This window comes from Gossypium raimondii, chromosome 7, assembly GCF_025698545.1.
Source record: "Gossypium raimondii isolate GPD5lz chromosome 7, ASM2569854v1, whole genome shotgun sequence".
Taxonomy (NCBI): Eukaryota; Viridiplantae; Streptophyta; class Magnoliopsida; order Malvales; family Malvaceae; genus Gossypium; species Gossypium raimondii.
The window spans coordinates 19,911,023-19,927,226 of NC_068571.1; positions in this window are offsets into that span (position 1 = coordinate 19,911,023).

Sequence of the window (16,204 nt, forward strand, 5' to 3'; positions counted from 1 at the left end):
TACACTGATACACACTACAGGATAATTCATCAAAAACCCTCACAGTGTTTTCTAACCAGAACTCGACTCTTTTTGGATCATCCTCAGCTGAACTGCAGAACTCTTCAGGCCCATATTTTCAAATTTTATCAACTAGAGGCTTGGTTGCTCGAACTTGTTCCAAACCTTGAGGAATAATAAGAATAGGTTGGGGTACAGGAAGGGGTGGAGGTCGTTGAGCCAATGGGTTCGTTCTTACGAACTCTGAAAACCATTCCGACATAAACTAGAAGAAGGATTCTTTAGCCTCACCTACTCGGCCTTCAGCTACAGACCCACTTCCAAAACTAGCTGCTCCATGACTGGAAGCTTGCGCATTAATTTCTACCTTATCAGAATTGACTTGGTTGGATGACATATTATCTATAAGAAAACATAGTTCAATTTGAGTCAGAAGTTATCACACAATTACTAGTTATATAGTGACATGTATTTCTAGACTCTATACAAGCTATGCCCAGCCCGAGAACTGATTGAACTGCAGCTCTGATACCACTAAATGTAACACCCCTAACACATCTCCATCGTTGGATTAAAGTTACAGCGCATTACCATACAATCGAAAATATTAAATCATCATAACGTTCAATAACTTAAATAAATCATAAACCATTCAATCACATACATTTCGTCCCTAAATCGAGCCTTTAAAGCCCTAGAAATAGCTTAAAAGTAATTCAGGACTAATTTGAAACAAAATGGAAAGTTTAGGAAAGAGTTGCAAAAATTGGAAATAGGGGTCACGCAGCCATGTGAAAACACCACAGGCCGTGTAACTTTTGAACAAGGGACACACGGTCGTGTCCCCACTCGTGTGTTTACCCGTGCAACTCACGAGTAGGGTCACATGGCCATGTCACATGCCCGTGTGCCAAGCCGTGTAACACTCTGAGTTGCCACACACGCCCGTGTGTTAGGCCGTGTGCTAGGCTGTGTAACTCATTGACTTGAACACTAAGAAACTCTCAGATGATAAGGTAACCAAAATGACATAATTTGAAAATGCATCAAATGGTACCAAACCAACATAACTTTCAAACTTATACATGCCAAAACACCATTACAAATTCACCAAAATACCATTACAAAACACCCTATACATGCCATTGTAAACCTTGGCCATAATATTCAAAAACTACTAAATTGACTACTGGATAGTGTGATAGGTCTCTGACGAGCTTTCAATCGATCGAGCTTCCGATAATCTATAAATCAAAGTAAAGAAACTACGTAAGCAATGAGTACTCAATAAGCTCGTATAAACTAAAACAATAACTTACCATTTCATTTGCAAAATGTATATAGCATAAATGAAATATCAACTAAAACCATAAGTTTGATATCAGCCTATACAACATCATCAAATTCAAAAGTTAGTACACTTATACACGATTCAAATGCATTCATCCATAAAATAATTAAACTTATACATATAATCACATTATTTAGTTCATAAATCTTTTTCATAAGTACATGATTCATTCCATTTGAATACTTACCATTTTGTTTTTTTTCATACTCATTGAACCATCCAGAATTTCATCAGATACTCGGGAAAGCTCACACGAAGTGTGCCTTTACATATAATCGTAACCTTTCCTTTACATCAATGCTTACATGAGCTGTGAAATGGGCCTGCTCACACGAGTTGTGGGATGGAATGTAAGCTACACGATGCTGCTCACACGAGTTGTAGAGAATTCGCAACAAATGCAAGACCTCAGCCATTGGTAGGACATTCAAGACCAGCAACCGAAACATGAAATCCCTAATGACATGTCATTTATATCCTAAGAATTCTTAAGGTTCAACTGGGATTAATAGCCGTCAATTCATCATAGCATCGGTACATTTGTAAATTGATTCATTTACAGTAAAATGACATAATAAACATTTAATTTAGATAACATTAAAATGATTACAGTTCATACAAACTTACCTCAATACCAAAGTCGTAAAGGTAGAGTCGAAATAATCCAAAGCTTTAGCTTTTCCATGATTTAAGTCTGATTGTGGTTTATCTTGATCTAAATAGATAATTCCATTCAATTAAGTACCTCTGGAATTGAATTTAATCCATAATTCATATTTATGAAAAAATATGAATTTGCCTCTAATATTTTAACTTTTAAAATTTAGTCCTTAAGCTCATAATTTGAAATTTAACCATTTTAATCCTCCATACTAACTAGATGGATTTCATAGGAACTCAAGCCAACCCACTTAAACCAAAATTTCATAATTTTAACATGAAATTTTACAAATTTCACCGATAAATCCTTAAACGCAATTTCATCAAAAATCACTTAATAAAATATGTTTATTTCACAACCAAGATTAATAATCTATCAAATATCATCAAAAATAATTTAAAAACATCATGAAAAGTCCCTCAACCTTTAATAATTTTGCAAATTAACCCTTGAGATAGCTAGATTAGGCTAAAATAGACTCAAAAACATAAAAAATAATTAAAAACGGGACCAAAATCACTTACCATAGAAGTACCTAAGTCGGTCGAACCATAAAAACCAAAAATGGCTATTATTTCCTTAAATTTTAGGTGGAGAAGATGATTAAAGAAGATGAAGCCAATTTTTTTATTTAATTTAGGTTTTATTTGTTCAATTACCATTTTAACCTTTAAAAACTATCATAAGTTCAATGAAACCATATCCATGCACATCCACTAATTCATTAGATGTTCTATTTACCATTAAAGTCCTTTAGTTTAAGATTTCATAGCCATTAGACCCCTTTATCTAATAGAACTCAAGTTTTACACCTTTTACGATTTAGTCCTTTTCACCTAATTAACCATTCAAACGTCAAAATTTCTTAACAAAAATTTAATTTAACCTTAATAATATCTTATAGACACTAAATAAATATTAAAACAATAATTAAATTGTCAAAATTATGGTCCCAAAACCACTATTTCTGACAACACTAAAAATGGGTTGTTACAGGTACTTCTGTTTGTACTTCGGTACTCCTGCTTGTACTTCGGTACCCCTGTTTGTACTTTGGTACTCCTGTTTTTACTTTAGTTCCCCTATTTGTACTTCGGTACCCTTGTTTGCACATTCATGCCTCTGTAAGCACTATGGTGCCTCTATAAGCACTATGGTGCCTCTGAAATATGGAATAACGTTTGAGTATGTGAATCAAGTATTGATGAACTTTATTAAAAGATACAAAGGATTACATCGAATTGATATATTCTAATAATGATGAAATTCTTAAAAACATATAGACAATGCAATTGAGAATTTTAATTGTCATGATATAATTCTTAAGTGATTAAGTTACTTAAAGCAAGTCAAGTAAATTATACACTATAATCTTACTAAGTTATTAAGTTTATTGGTTTATCTCATGTTATTTTGTAGTTAAAAATTGTGGACGGCTGGAAGGATCGACATAAAAGCTCATAATATTCATCTACTTATGGTAGCATTTTCGTCTTTTTTTGGGTTGTGGCATGTATATAGGTTTTATTGTACAAAAGTTAATATTAGAAGTTTGTAAGATATGAAAAGTTATTTTGTATTTGTGATCATGATATGTGATGTTGAATGGTAAACTTTAATAGTATGTTAGAAGATAATAGTGTGGTTGATTACGAAATTTGAATTAAGGTGTGTAATGGATAAAGTTTTGGTGTAATGTTTGGTTAAAATTTAGGTACCTATGAATGGTACATTGGTTAGAAGTTTAGGTTATTAATTTTTATATGTTTTAAATGTATGTTTTGATTGTTTTGGTCATGGGATGGTTTGTGTTTTAGGTGTACCTTATTGGGCAAGTTTTGGTTTGATTTTAGCTTGTTTAAGGAGTTAATTTCAAAGCACAGGGCCTGGGACATGGACTGTGACATGGCCTAGGACATGGGCTGTGACACGGTCGTGTGCCACACACAGTCATCTCACACGGTCGTGTGTGATCTGTTAGTTTTGGTGCAAGTTTCACACGGTCTGAGACATGGTCTAAGACAAGATTGTGTCTCTCAAGTCAGTGAGTTACACGTGCTAGCACATGGCCTGCGACACGAGCCAAGTTAGTGGGTTACACGGTTTGAGACATGGGGTGGGACACAGCCGTGTGACCCTTGTTTCTAAATTTTCAAGTTTTTCCTAGAATTTATGTTTTGATTCATTTTGTTCCTTGATTGCTTTCAAACTAATTTTAGGGCCCCATAAACTCGAATTAAGGCTTATGTGCGTATTTATTTTATAGAATGATATACATTTATAAATTAATTGAATACTTATTTTGAATTAACATAATTTTTTTTGTTTGGATCTGTAACACTCCGATCTTTAATCCGATAATGGAGACAGGATTTGGGTGCTATAGTTTGAGTACCAATTTTATATTAAACACAATAGTAATCAGGTTATTCATCACAAAGACGAGAAATCTGTGGCCACATTTACTTTTTATCAACCATGTAATGCCAATGAGAGGATATCATTTACCCATTTCTCGGGCTATGAATTCCACTATTGTGAATGATGTTACATATTACAGAAGTCATACACTCAACGCACCAGCTTTCGGTTCTTTATTTATTCAAACTTAGGTTTTTACTTATATCAACGTGTACAAGTTAGACATACATAGTCTGCTATACACTCAGGATTTAGGTATGTCACACTATGAACGTCACAAGTGAATAAATCCATAAATGGATTCAGGATCTATTATGCTTTGGTCTAGTCCGATGTACTATCAGTCTAATTAGTCACATCTATATCTTTATTTTTAGAGTCATCCGCTCTAATGCCCAACAAAAAACATTTCCCCAATTGGACTTGATAGATGACATATTAGTCTTTCAATCGGTTTGCTAATTTTTTATTAGACTAAAGACATGTTTAAGTTTACCTACTACTATAAGTTGTCTTTCTGTATTATGATTCGACCACGTAACATCGTTTAATATTAGTTAAAAATTAGACAACTTGTGAGAAACATTTGCTTCCATTTTTCTTTGCATGCAAAAACCATGCGAGGAAAATATAAAAAGTTTTAATGTAATTCATGAATAATTTTATTAACTAATTTTTTTGAAAAAGTTACAAGTATATTTAGACAAAAATACTACATTTAGGGTACTAGATCTAACACGTACAAGACTCAGGAAAAGTTTTAATTTGTATTAAATGATTGAAATGATTAAAGCTATTGGAGTTTGACTGTAAATTGTCTATAATTGTTTAATTTTGTACTGAAGCATTTCGCAACTCGATCTTGACGATGGGGATGGGCGAGGGGTGTTCATTTAGTAGTATCAGAGCCATGATTTAGTCGATTTTAGGATTGAATGTAGTTTGTATCGAGTGTAGAAAATACAGCCATGATAACATGTGATAATGTGATGCTTTTTTATCTGATCAAATTGTGTCGCCTTTGATGAAGTAGAGTGTAATGTTTCGACTTCTGATCAGGGAGTGATTCACAGTATCCCCATTCTGCAAATGCCCAAAAATGAGGCAAGAAATGCCTTCTTTGGTATGATAAGTCAATGGTTTATCGAGTTCATGCGAGCCAATCCCAAGCCTTCACAACCTCCTCCCCCTATTGTGCCTCCTGTGGCATCCCATTATGCTCAGACTACGAAAAGTATACGATGGCCACCAATTGAAAATATTAGGAAATGTAGGGCTAAAGAATTCTGAGGAAAAATGAAAGATGATCCAGCTAGGGCTAAATACTAGTTGGAGAATACACAGAGAGTTGGACGAAATGAATTATACCCTTGATGACTGTCTGAAATGTAGGATATCTCTATTTAAGGTTGAAGTTTATAAATGGTGGTCTACATTGATAGCGGTTATACTAAGGGAAAATATTAACAAGGACTTTTTTCGATTTGAATTCCGGAAGAAATAAATTAGTAGACTGTATCTAGAAAAGAAAAATAGAGAGTTTCTCAAGCTGAAATAGGGAGACAGATCTGTAGTTGAGTTTGAGCAAGAATTTTTTTTGACTTAGTAGCTAAGCCCGTGAGATCGTACCACCAAAATCAAAGATGTGAATTCTCTTTGAATGTGGATTAAATGATAATATCTAAATGTTAGTCGAAGCATTATAATTGTGAGAATTTACAGTTTTGTCTGAGCGAGCATATAAAATGGAAGATATCTGCATTTGAAAGAAACAGGCTGAAATTGAAGATATCTGCAATGAAAAGAAGTAGGCTGAGATAAACTGAGATTGATATAGACTCATTCGCTAAAGAAATGAAGAGAGTTCTACACTGGTTTCATCTCGCAGTTAGGGTATTCGAGAAGAGATAAACTGACGTTGGCAGAGTACACCAGCAACAAACGTTGGCAGTGTTTGCAACGTAGACAAACCTATTTGTGGGCATTGTGGGAAACCCCATTAGGGTGTATGCTGAGTTAAAAGTGGGGCTTGCTTTCAATGTGGTTCCACTATGTACTTTCTAAGAGATTGCCCAAAGAAGTTGGGCAATACTACTGATTAGGAGGGTAGATCGATGTTTGTTTCATAGAGAGGTAGACAACTAGGACAGAGTAGTAACATTGGAGCAACTCGAGGTGGGACCAAAGACTCAATGGTTAGATTTGAGGTTTAGACACCAGTCAAAGCCTATGCCATTTAAGCTCGGGAGGAAGCTTTTGCCCCATATGTCATTGTTAATACTTTTTCTCTCTTTGATGCTACTCTATATGCATTGAATGACCTTGGGACAACCTATTCTTACATTTTCACTACTTTTGTATCTGAAAAGAACAACACAGTAGAACCAACTAAATTTAATGTGAGGGTAGCAAATCCATTTGGTCAAATTTTCATAGTCAATTTATTTTTTAATAACTTTCCTCTTAGAATTCACGATTAAGAAATTCCTACCAACCTGATGTTACTACCATTGCAGGAGTTTGATGTTAGATTGGGTATGGATTGGTTAACTCTACAGTACACTGTGGTAAACTATAGACAGAAATGGATTGTTCTGAGATGTCAAAATGGTGAGTTGATTACTGTCGAGACAAAAAGAATTGATTGTGTTGTTGATGCTATATCAGTGATTTATGCGCAGAAACTAGTTAGAAAAGGTTGTAAAGCATTTCTAGTTATATCATGGATACACAAATATATGAAATAAAGATTGATCAGCTACCGACGGTTAGTGAATTCATTGATGTATTTCCAGAAGAATTGCTTGGGTTACAGAATCGGGAAACTAAATTCACTATTGAATTGATGTTGAGAACTGCTCTGATCTCAAGTGCTCAATATAGAATGGCTTCGACCGGGCTAAAATAATTAAAAGCACAGTTGTAAGAGTTGATTGACATAGGTTTCATATGACCGAACATGTCACCTTAGGGTGCACCAATCCTATTCGCGAAAAAGAAAGATAGGTCGATAAGGTTGTGTATCGACTATAAACAGCTAAACAAGGTGACTATAAAAAATATGTATTGATTGCCCCGTATTGATGATCTATTCAACCAATGGAAAGGAGCCATTATATTTTCGAAGATTTATATCCAGTCTAGTTATTATCAATTGCAAGTTAAAGAGCCTGATGTGCCAAAAACTGCATTCAGAACTCGTTACGGTCATTATGAGTTTCTTGTCATGCCGTTTGGTCTGACCAATGCCCCTGCCATGTTTATGGACTTGATGAACTGGATATTCCAACCATATTTAGACAAGTTTTTCATTGTATTTATCAACAATATTCTGAATATCCAAAGAATGAGTCTAATCATGCTCAACATTTGAGAACCATGTTACAGAATTTGCGCAAGAAATAGTTATACGTGAAGTTTTGTAAATGCAAGTTCTGGCTCCGAGAAGTTGAATTTCTGGGACACGTTATTTCTACAGATGTTATTCGGGTTGATTTGAATAAAATCTCTGTAATTGTAAATTGGAAAGCTCCAAAGAATGTCTCTAAAATTCATAGTTTTCTGGGTTTAGTCGGGTATTATCGACGCTTCATTAAGAACTTCTCGATGATAGCATTATCGATGATGAAACTATGACAGAAAGATGCCAATTTATCTGGTTTGAAAAATGTCAGCAGAGTATAGAGCAGTTGAAAGCCATGTTGATTGAAGCTCTAGTACTGACTCAGCCTGAATCTGGGAAAGAGGATTCTAATAACACCACTTAGATTATCAGTCGCTTTATAGATCTAATAGATAGAATTTGCGAACTATATTTGAACAAAATTGTTGCTATATGAGGATGAAATTAAACTTGATCAATATTGGAAAACAATGCTACAGATTTTACGAGAGAAGCAGGTGTTTGTAAAGGTAAGTAAATATGAATTCTGATTTCGAGAAGTAATTTTTTCTAGATCTTTTGATAACCACTGGAAATGTCTGAGTTACTTCGAATCAACTCTTAATAATTGTAAACTAGGGAAACACCAGAAATTATTATAAAAGTGCATAGCTCTCTAGGATTCACTTTTATTACAAATGATTTCTTTAGGCTTTTTTATGATAGCTCTATCATTGATGAAATTGTTACAAATGTCAGTCTTGTTTGATTGAATAAATGCCAACAGAGTTTTGAACATGCAAAAGATATGTTAACAGAAGTTTCAGAATTGAATATGAGTTAACAAAAATGTCTAAATTTATTGAAAGATTTTTATCTAATCATTGATTATCTTTTGGGTAAAGTGATGAATGATATGCTAAGATAGAAATTTCTAAAAATTAGGAATAGTCACCTGAATTGAGAATGTGATAGTTCTATTCTAGTTGAGCTGAGAACTAAACTAGTATTTTACAAGGAATTAAAGAATTGTGAAAATATGAGTCAAAACGATTAGCTAAACTGGAACTTGTTAAAAATGATCAAACTTCAGTGTTCAGTTAGGATAATTAGAGGAATTTGTGTTTTTGAAATTGTTAATGTATGTCAAAAAATTTCAGAGTTCACAGCGAAATGGTTAGTTCCATCAAACTTAATGCTACTTACAATAATTATTATTAATGAAGTAATAGAATGACACTACGAGACTTTATGTAGATTTAGATACTGAATTTCTTTGTACTGATAAGAATTGATTGATAAGAAACTGGATGGAATTGATTTGTTATATGAAACATAAGAAAAGGTTCAGTTTATTTGAGATAATTTAAGATCTACTTTAGACCATCAAAAGTCATATGTGAATGCAAAACAAAAAGATATCGAGTTTTAGGTAATTGACAGTGTATTACTGAAAGTCTTCCCGTAGAAGAAAGTGTTATGGTTCAGTAGAAAAGCAAACCTTAGTCTGAGAATCATAATGTTGTATGAAATTGTCGAGAGAATGAGTCTAGTGATTTATAGATTGGATTTACCTCCAAAACTCAGAAAAAATGCATGATTTGTTTCACATTTCTATGCTTCACATGTGATAACTCCTAATGAGGTTGAATTACAAGTTGATTTGTCTTACATTGAAGAACTCACCAAAGTATCAATTTGGGAAGTAAAAGAACCGCAAAATAAACGAATACTACTTGGGAAAACTGAAAAATCAATGAGATTACAATACCTGAACCCTTTTCACAAGTAAAAATTTTGAGGACGAAATTTCCTAAGAGGGAAGAGTTGTAACAGCCCATTTTTCAGAAACTTCGAAAATAGTGGTCTAGGGAATACAACTCTGGCAAGAGATTCTATAGATATATTTAATTAATATTTATGAGTTACATATAGTATAATACTGAATCGTGATTTAATAGATTTTATTCATTGGTCAGTTGGTTAAGGGAAAAGTGGTGTGTACCAAAAGTTAAGTGATTTTGGAAAATGAGGTATCAGGGCATCGTTTTCAAAAGCCAAACTTAAAAATATTATTTTTGAATATTTACAGATCTATTGTATAGGTGAATTGAAGTGTGGTCCGAAAATTTTACTGTTTGGATAGCTAAATAAGAAAAAGGGACTAAATCGTAAAAATTGTAAAAGTTAATCAGTATTGATTTCTATTAGTTGAATGACTTAATTAATGATTGTGTAAGGGTCTAACTGGAAAATAAACCCTTTTCAAAGATGGTGGATGGTTAGTGGAACCTAATTTGTCATTTTGGTTATTATTATTTTAATTAAATAATTAATAATAAAATAAGATAAAACAAAAACATCACCATCCATTTTCATTTTCATTTTTTTTTTCTTTCAACACCAAAACTCCATTGATGAGAGCTTGGAGAATTTGATTGATTTTTCTTCCTTGCATATCAAGGATTGAATCGTACAGAGGAAAATTGGAGGAATAGGAAAAACTGCAAAATAATCCCTATGAATAAATTTTCTTGTTGGTTGCATCAGGTAAGTTCATATTATAGATGGATGTATATATTTATAACTTGTGTAGTTATGAATTGGCTTAACTGAATTGTGGTTGAGTTTTTGATAATAGATTGAAGTTAAAAAATTGTTTACAATGAAGTACAAGGTGAAAAAGTAATTATTTGAGAATTGATGAATATTTGTGAAACACGATTTATATGATTTTGGAATGAACATAATTTATTTACAGCATGTGTTTGGATATTATGGAAGTGCCTTTGATTTATAAATGTGATGAATTCAATGCCTGTTTGAGCATAGTAAACGATTAGGATACGATTGACATCCCAATAGGGTTAGAATGCCTGCTTCTACGAGTTTGCACTTTGATGCCTCTACTTGGACTTTGGTGCCTCTGTTTACACTTTGGTGTCTCTATTTTCACTCCAGTGCCTCTGACTGCACAATCGTACCTCTATTTGCACTACGGTGCCTCTGATAGCACTACGGTGCTCCCTGGTGTGGTGTAGTTACCCGTGTATCCAAATTATTTTGCTGTATGTTAAAAGAAAGTATTTGTATTGACTTCTTGAATTGTTTGGAAATGATGTGTTTATACGACTATTGAAATGTTAACTGATGAAATTGAATAAATGATGAAAATATGTTTAAAGGTTGTTTTGAAATGATATCACAATACTGAAAAGTTTATAGTTATATGAATGAAACACTCATTTTCTAAATGTGATATGTGGTGATAAAGCTGTATGGTTAAAAGAAATGGTATATGATTGTGAATATGAATTGACATGACCAATTGGTTAATATGATTCATATGGTGGATCTTTCCTATTGAATGATATGGAAGTATTTCATACTGAATGATTGTGAGATTATACGATCAATACGTGAAATGTTCACCTTGTTGTTGTAAACGTATTGACAGGAAATCAAATTAAATTAGTTATATATGTTTACTTAATTGTAAACTGAGGTAAGATTTTTGTTTAAATATTTATGAACTTATTAAGCTATATAAGCTTGCTCTATTTCATTACTGTTTTTTGTAGTAGACGTTTTATGGAACTAGACAGTCGGATAAACTTCAAGGCTCACACTATCAAGCTTCAGTCTTAGTAGATTTTGACTCATTTATTTTGGTTTTGTGGCATGTATACAGGCTATTTTGGGTTGATAGTTTAAAGTTCTAAATTGAATTTGTAATATTTTATCATAGTTGTCATGTATAAGGTTGAATTTAATGATTTTCATATGGTTTGCATTTGGTAAATGATGATAACATGTTTGGAAATGGTATGATGGATCTGAGTTTGTGATATGGTTAGGAAATGTTTAAACTTGGATGAAATGCTTAATATATGTTTTAGTTGATACTTATAGTATATGCAATTATTGTAACAAGTTGTTTCATGGATTTGGTAAGTTGTAAATACATACCAAAATAATGGTATGATTGAGATTTAGGTGTGATTTGCTTTTGTAAAAGTTATGGCATGATTTTCATTGTTAGAAAGGTAAGGTTGGAAAGTATTATGGTAAAATGCACATTGGTGTTCATATATGCTTGTATAAATGGTAATAGACCATTTTCATTTATATGTACCTTACAAGGCAAGTTATAAACCATAAACTTTCATATACCACATATACACTTTATACCGTTCCTTAAACAATATTAAAATGCACCAAAACATCAATTAAAATTAAAACATACAACTTAACCATTATGCCATTTGGAACACTAATATGCCATTTGGAACCATCACAACCAATTCAAGCATACAAATTCCTTTGTGGTCTGCCTCTAGTGGGAGCATTTCCCAATCTTGCACGCGGTATTACTTCTATTTTAACTGTTTCGAGACAATCCCGAATAAAATGATCTAGTGCACCACATCTGAAACAAGCACTTTCATTTGCTTGGCATTCATCGAGATGACGTCTACCACATTGAGCACACTTTGGTCTAGGTGGTCGAGTACTATCCACACTTGTGACTGTAGTAGTCTGAGCTCTTGAACCCACAAATCTTCTACCTCTATTTTGGCTAGGATACTCGGCTGAAGAATTCGATCTAATAGAGGACTCTCTAGGCCTTTTGGATGTAGACTGAAATGATCTGCTCATCTGCCTTTTCTTCATGTCTTGAACCTCAATTTCAACTTTTCCCTTTTCTTTTTCTTTTAACAACTCCTCTACCTTACAGACTCTTCCAACTAGAACAACAAACTCTTTTATCTTTAGAAAGCCAACCGACAGTTGGATATCATTAGTAAGCCCATCCTCAAATCTTTTGCAAATGATAGCCACTATAGACACACACTCTCGAGCATACTTGCTGAGTTTGACAAATTCACATTCATACTCGGTTACAATCATCTTACCCTGCTTTAACTCAAAGAACTCTTATCTTTTCTAGTCAATAAACCTCTAACTGATATACTTTTTACGGAACTCCTCCTAAAAGAAATCCCAAGTAACTCTCTCACTCAGTATAACTGACACAAGAGTCTTCCACCAATGATAGGCCGAATCTCTAAAGAGTGAGACAACACACTTCATGCATTCCTCAGGTGTATAGGATAACTCATCAAAGACTCTGATAGTATTCTCGAGCCAAAATTCTGCTCTTTCTGCATCATCATCTTTAGTAGCCCAAAACTCTTCATCCCCTTGTTTTCTGATCTTATCAACTGGAGGTCTTTCTCTTATAACTGTACCTTTGACTGGGGGAGTTACATGGGGGATCAGAGAATCATGAGGGGGTGGAGGTTTAACAACCAAATTCGTACGAACGAACTCGGCAAAACATTCATTCATAGCTTGGAAGAAGGCTTCTTGATCCCCTCCTCCCTGACTAACTGTAACGGGCCTTTCACTACTATCTGGTGGCACCGTCCCTTCTGCGAGAGCAGACGCATTACTTTCTACATCATCTGCACCAGCTCGTTTAGGATCCATAACTATAAAAGAAAAACATTTTAAAATCGTCAAGATTCGTCACACTATCAAAATACAAGTATGGCATGTATAGCTAGACTCTTATTCATACTGAATATTCTGAGAATCGACTAAACTCTTGCTCTGATACCAATAAATGTAACACTCCTTACACGAGACCGTTGCCGGAGTCAAACACGAGGCGTTACCTGACTTAACTTACTAATTCGGAGCATAAAAATTTAATTTTAAAATTAATTCACTCACGTTCAATCAATATGTCCCTGAAAAGGACCCTCGAGACCCTAAAACATTCAACGAAAATGGTTCGATTCCAAACCGAGAACATTAAAAATTTTTCGAATACTTAAACAAATCAAAATAATTTATTTCACTACTCACAATAAAACTATCCACTTGCGTAACAGTCACTAATATAATTATAACTCGAGTTACAAAACTCAAAATTTGGATCAATAAATTTTCCTGAAACTAGACTCATATTTCTTCTTATCATAAAATTTCCAGAATTTTTGGATTAGCCAAATAGTACAGTTTATTCGTTAAAGTCTCCCCTATTTCACTATCTGACGGTTCTGACTTCTATTCATTAAAAATCAATTATCTCATTATATGAGCTTCATATGGTGCTTCTACTTGTTTCTATTGAAAATAGACTCACTAAAAAATCTAGACATATAAATTATGACTCATAATTATTTCTATACAATTTTTAATGATTTTCTAAAGTCGGAACAGGGGACTTCAAAAACTATTCTGACCCTGTCTCACTAAAATTTAAATATTACAAAATATAAAATTCCTTTGCCTACACCGTTTCTTTGATGTGAAAATAAGCTCGACAAGCTTTAATTCTATATCTCATTCACTCTCTAATTCCATTTCTACTATCATTGGTGAGTTTTTAAAATCACGTCAATGTTGCTGTCTAAAAACTATTCCATTGCAAATTTTTACTCTTTTATAATTTCTTTGTATTAACTATCATTTAGGCATACATAACACCAAAATTTGTTCTTAAATAGCCATTTTAATAGCTAAAAATTATCAAGTACTTACATGCTATTCATTAGCCATATCATAAGGACACACACACACAAAATGACTAAGTTCCTATACATGTCATAACTTAAAACATTTCGAATCACAAATACTGAGATAATCTGTTGATAGTGTGAAACGATCTCTGACGCCCTTACGATCCCTGTATTGGCTTGGCAATACTAAAAAAAGAAGGAAAATAAAGAGAGTAAGCGTAAAGCTTAGTAAGTTTACAAGCAAATAAATAACAACATTTATCATAAATAATTATACTCATAAATCATCATCAAGTATCATGGTCTTTGCTTCTTCTTTACTTACTCTCTTACTTGTTTACTTACTTGCTTACTTAAATAACTCATGATTATAACTTCTCCTCCCTTGCTAAAATTTCTTTCTCAACTGATAACTGAAATATTCTTAACCCTTATAACTCACCTGAATCTATTTATTATGTTTTTACCTGAACTTTCATGTAACATAGTCTATTTACTATCCCGTTGAACCACTTGGAATACTAAGGATACTTGGGTCTCTTGTCTGAAAATAACATGCCAAAGCCATGTCCCATACATGGTCTTACATGGGATGTTTCCTGTACTTCCAATGCCATATCCCAGATATGGTCTTACATGGGAGTTCTCATATCGGTGCCCATGCCATGTCCCAGACATGATCTTACGGGGGACCTCTCATCTCGGTGCCAACGCCATGTCCCAGACATGGTCTTATGTGGGACCTCTCATTAATGCCAATGCCATGTCCCAAACATGGTCTTACATGGGGTCTCATCCCTCTAATGTGATAACATTTGTATCCGAAACATTCCTAATGTTTCAACGGGACTTTTTAACATTGATTCTCTATCATCTCATACTCGAGTCAACATTAAATAATTTCATAAATTAAGTACATAATTACTGTAAAATAACAACATTAATAATAATTATTGAAATATTACATTTATTTACTGTAAACTTACCTCGGTACAAAATAGGATCAAATCCAGCAACTTAGTCCTCAACCTTTTTCTTTCCCCGGTCTAACTCCGGATTTCCTTCCTCTTGATCTATAATAGCAAATTTAGCTTATTTAATACTTAAATTCATCAAAACAGTCCTTGACTCGAACTTTGGAAAAATTATAATTTTGCCCCTAAACTTTTACATATTTACACTTTTACCCCAAAGCTCAGAAATTAAACTTCATCCCTTATTCTTATGTTTTATGATATGCTGAACATCTTTCCCTTCTATGGCAACATCGAATTCCCACTCTAACATTTACTTATGAACATTAGGTATTTTTACCGATTATGTCATTTTACTTGTTTTCACTTAAAATCGCCTAGCAAAAGTTGTTTAACATAATTTCAAGATTTATATTCTACCATAATACATCAAAATAAACACATTTCATCTATGGGTATTTTTCCAAATATGAACCCTAACATGAATTAATGGTAGAATAAGCTAAACCGAGCTACGAGGACTTCAAAAACGTAAAAAATATTAAAAACGGGGCTTGGATGCACTTACTATGAGCTTGAGAAAGTGAAGAAACCCAAGCTATGGTGTCCCTTGAAATTTCGGCCCTTATGGAAGAAGATGAGCACATTTTGCCATCTTTTTCCCTTTTAATTCTTTTTATTACCAAATGACTAAAATACCCTTCATTAAAACTTTAGTTATATTTATCTATGCATGCCCATTTTTGTCCATGAAAATCTAATGGTCTAATTACCATTTAAGGACCTCTAATTCAATTATGCACTTCAATTAAATCCTTTTATCATCTAAAGCTCATATTAACCCACTTTGGCAATTAAACCCTAATATGCAATTCAGACATGCAA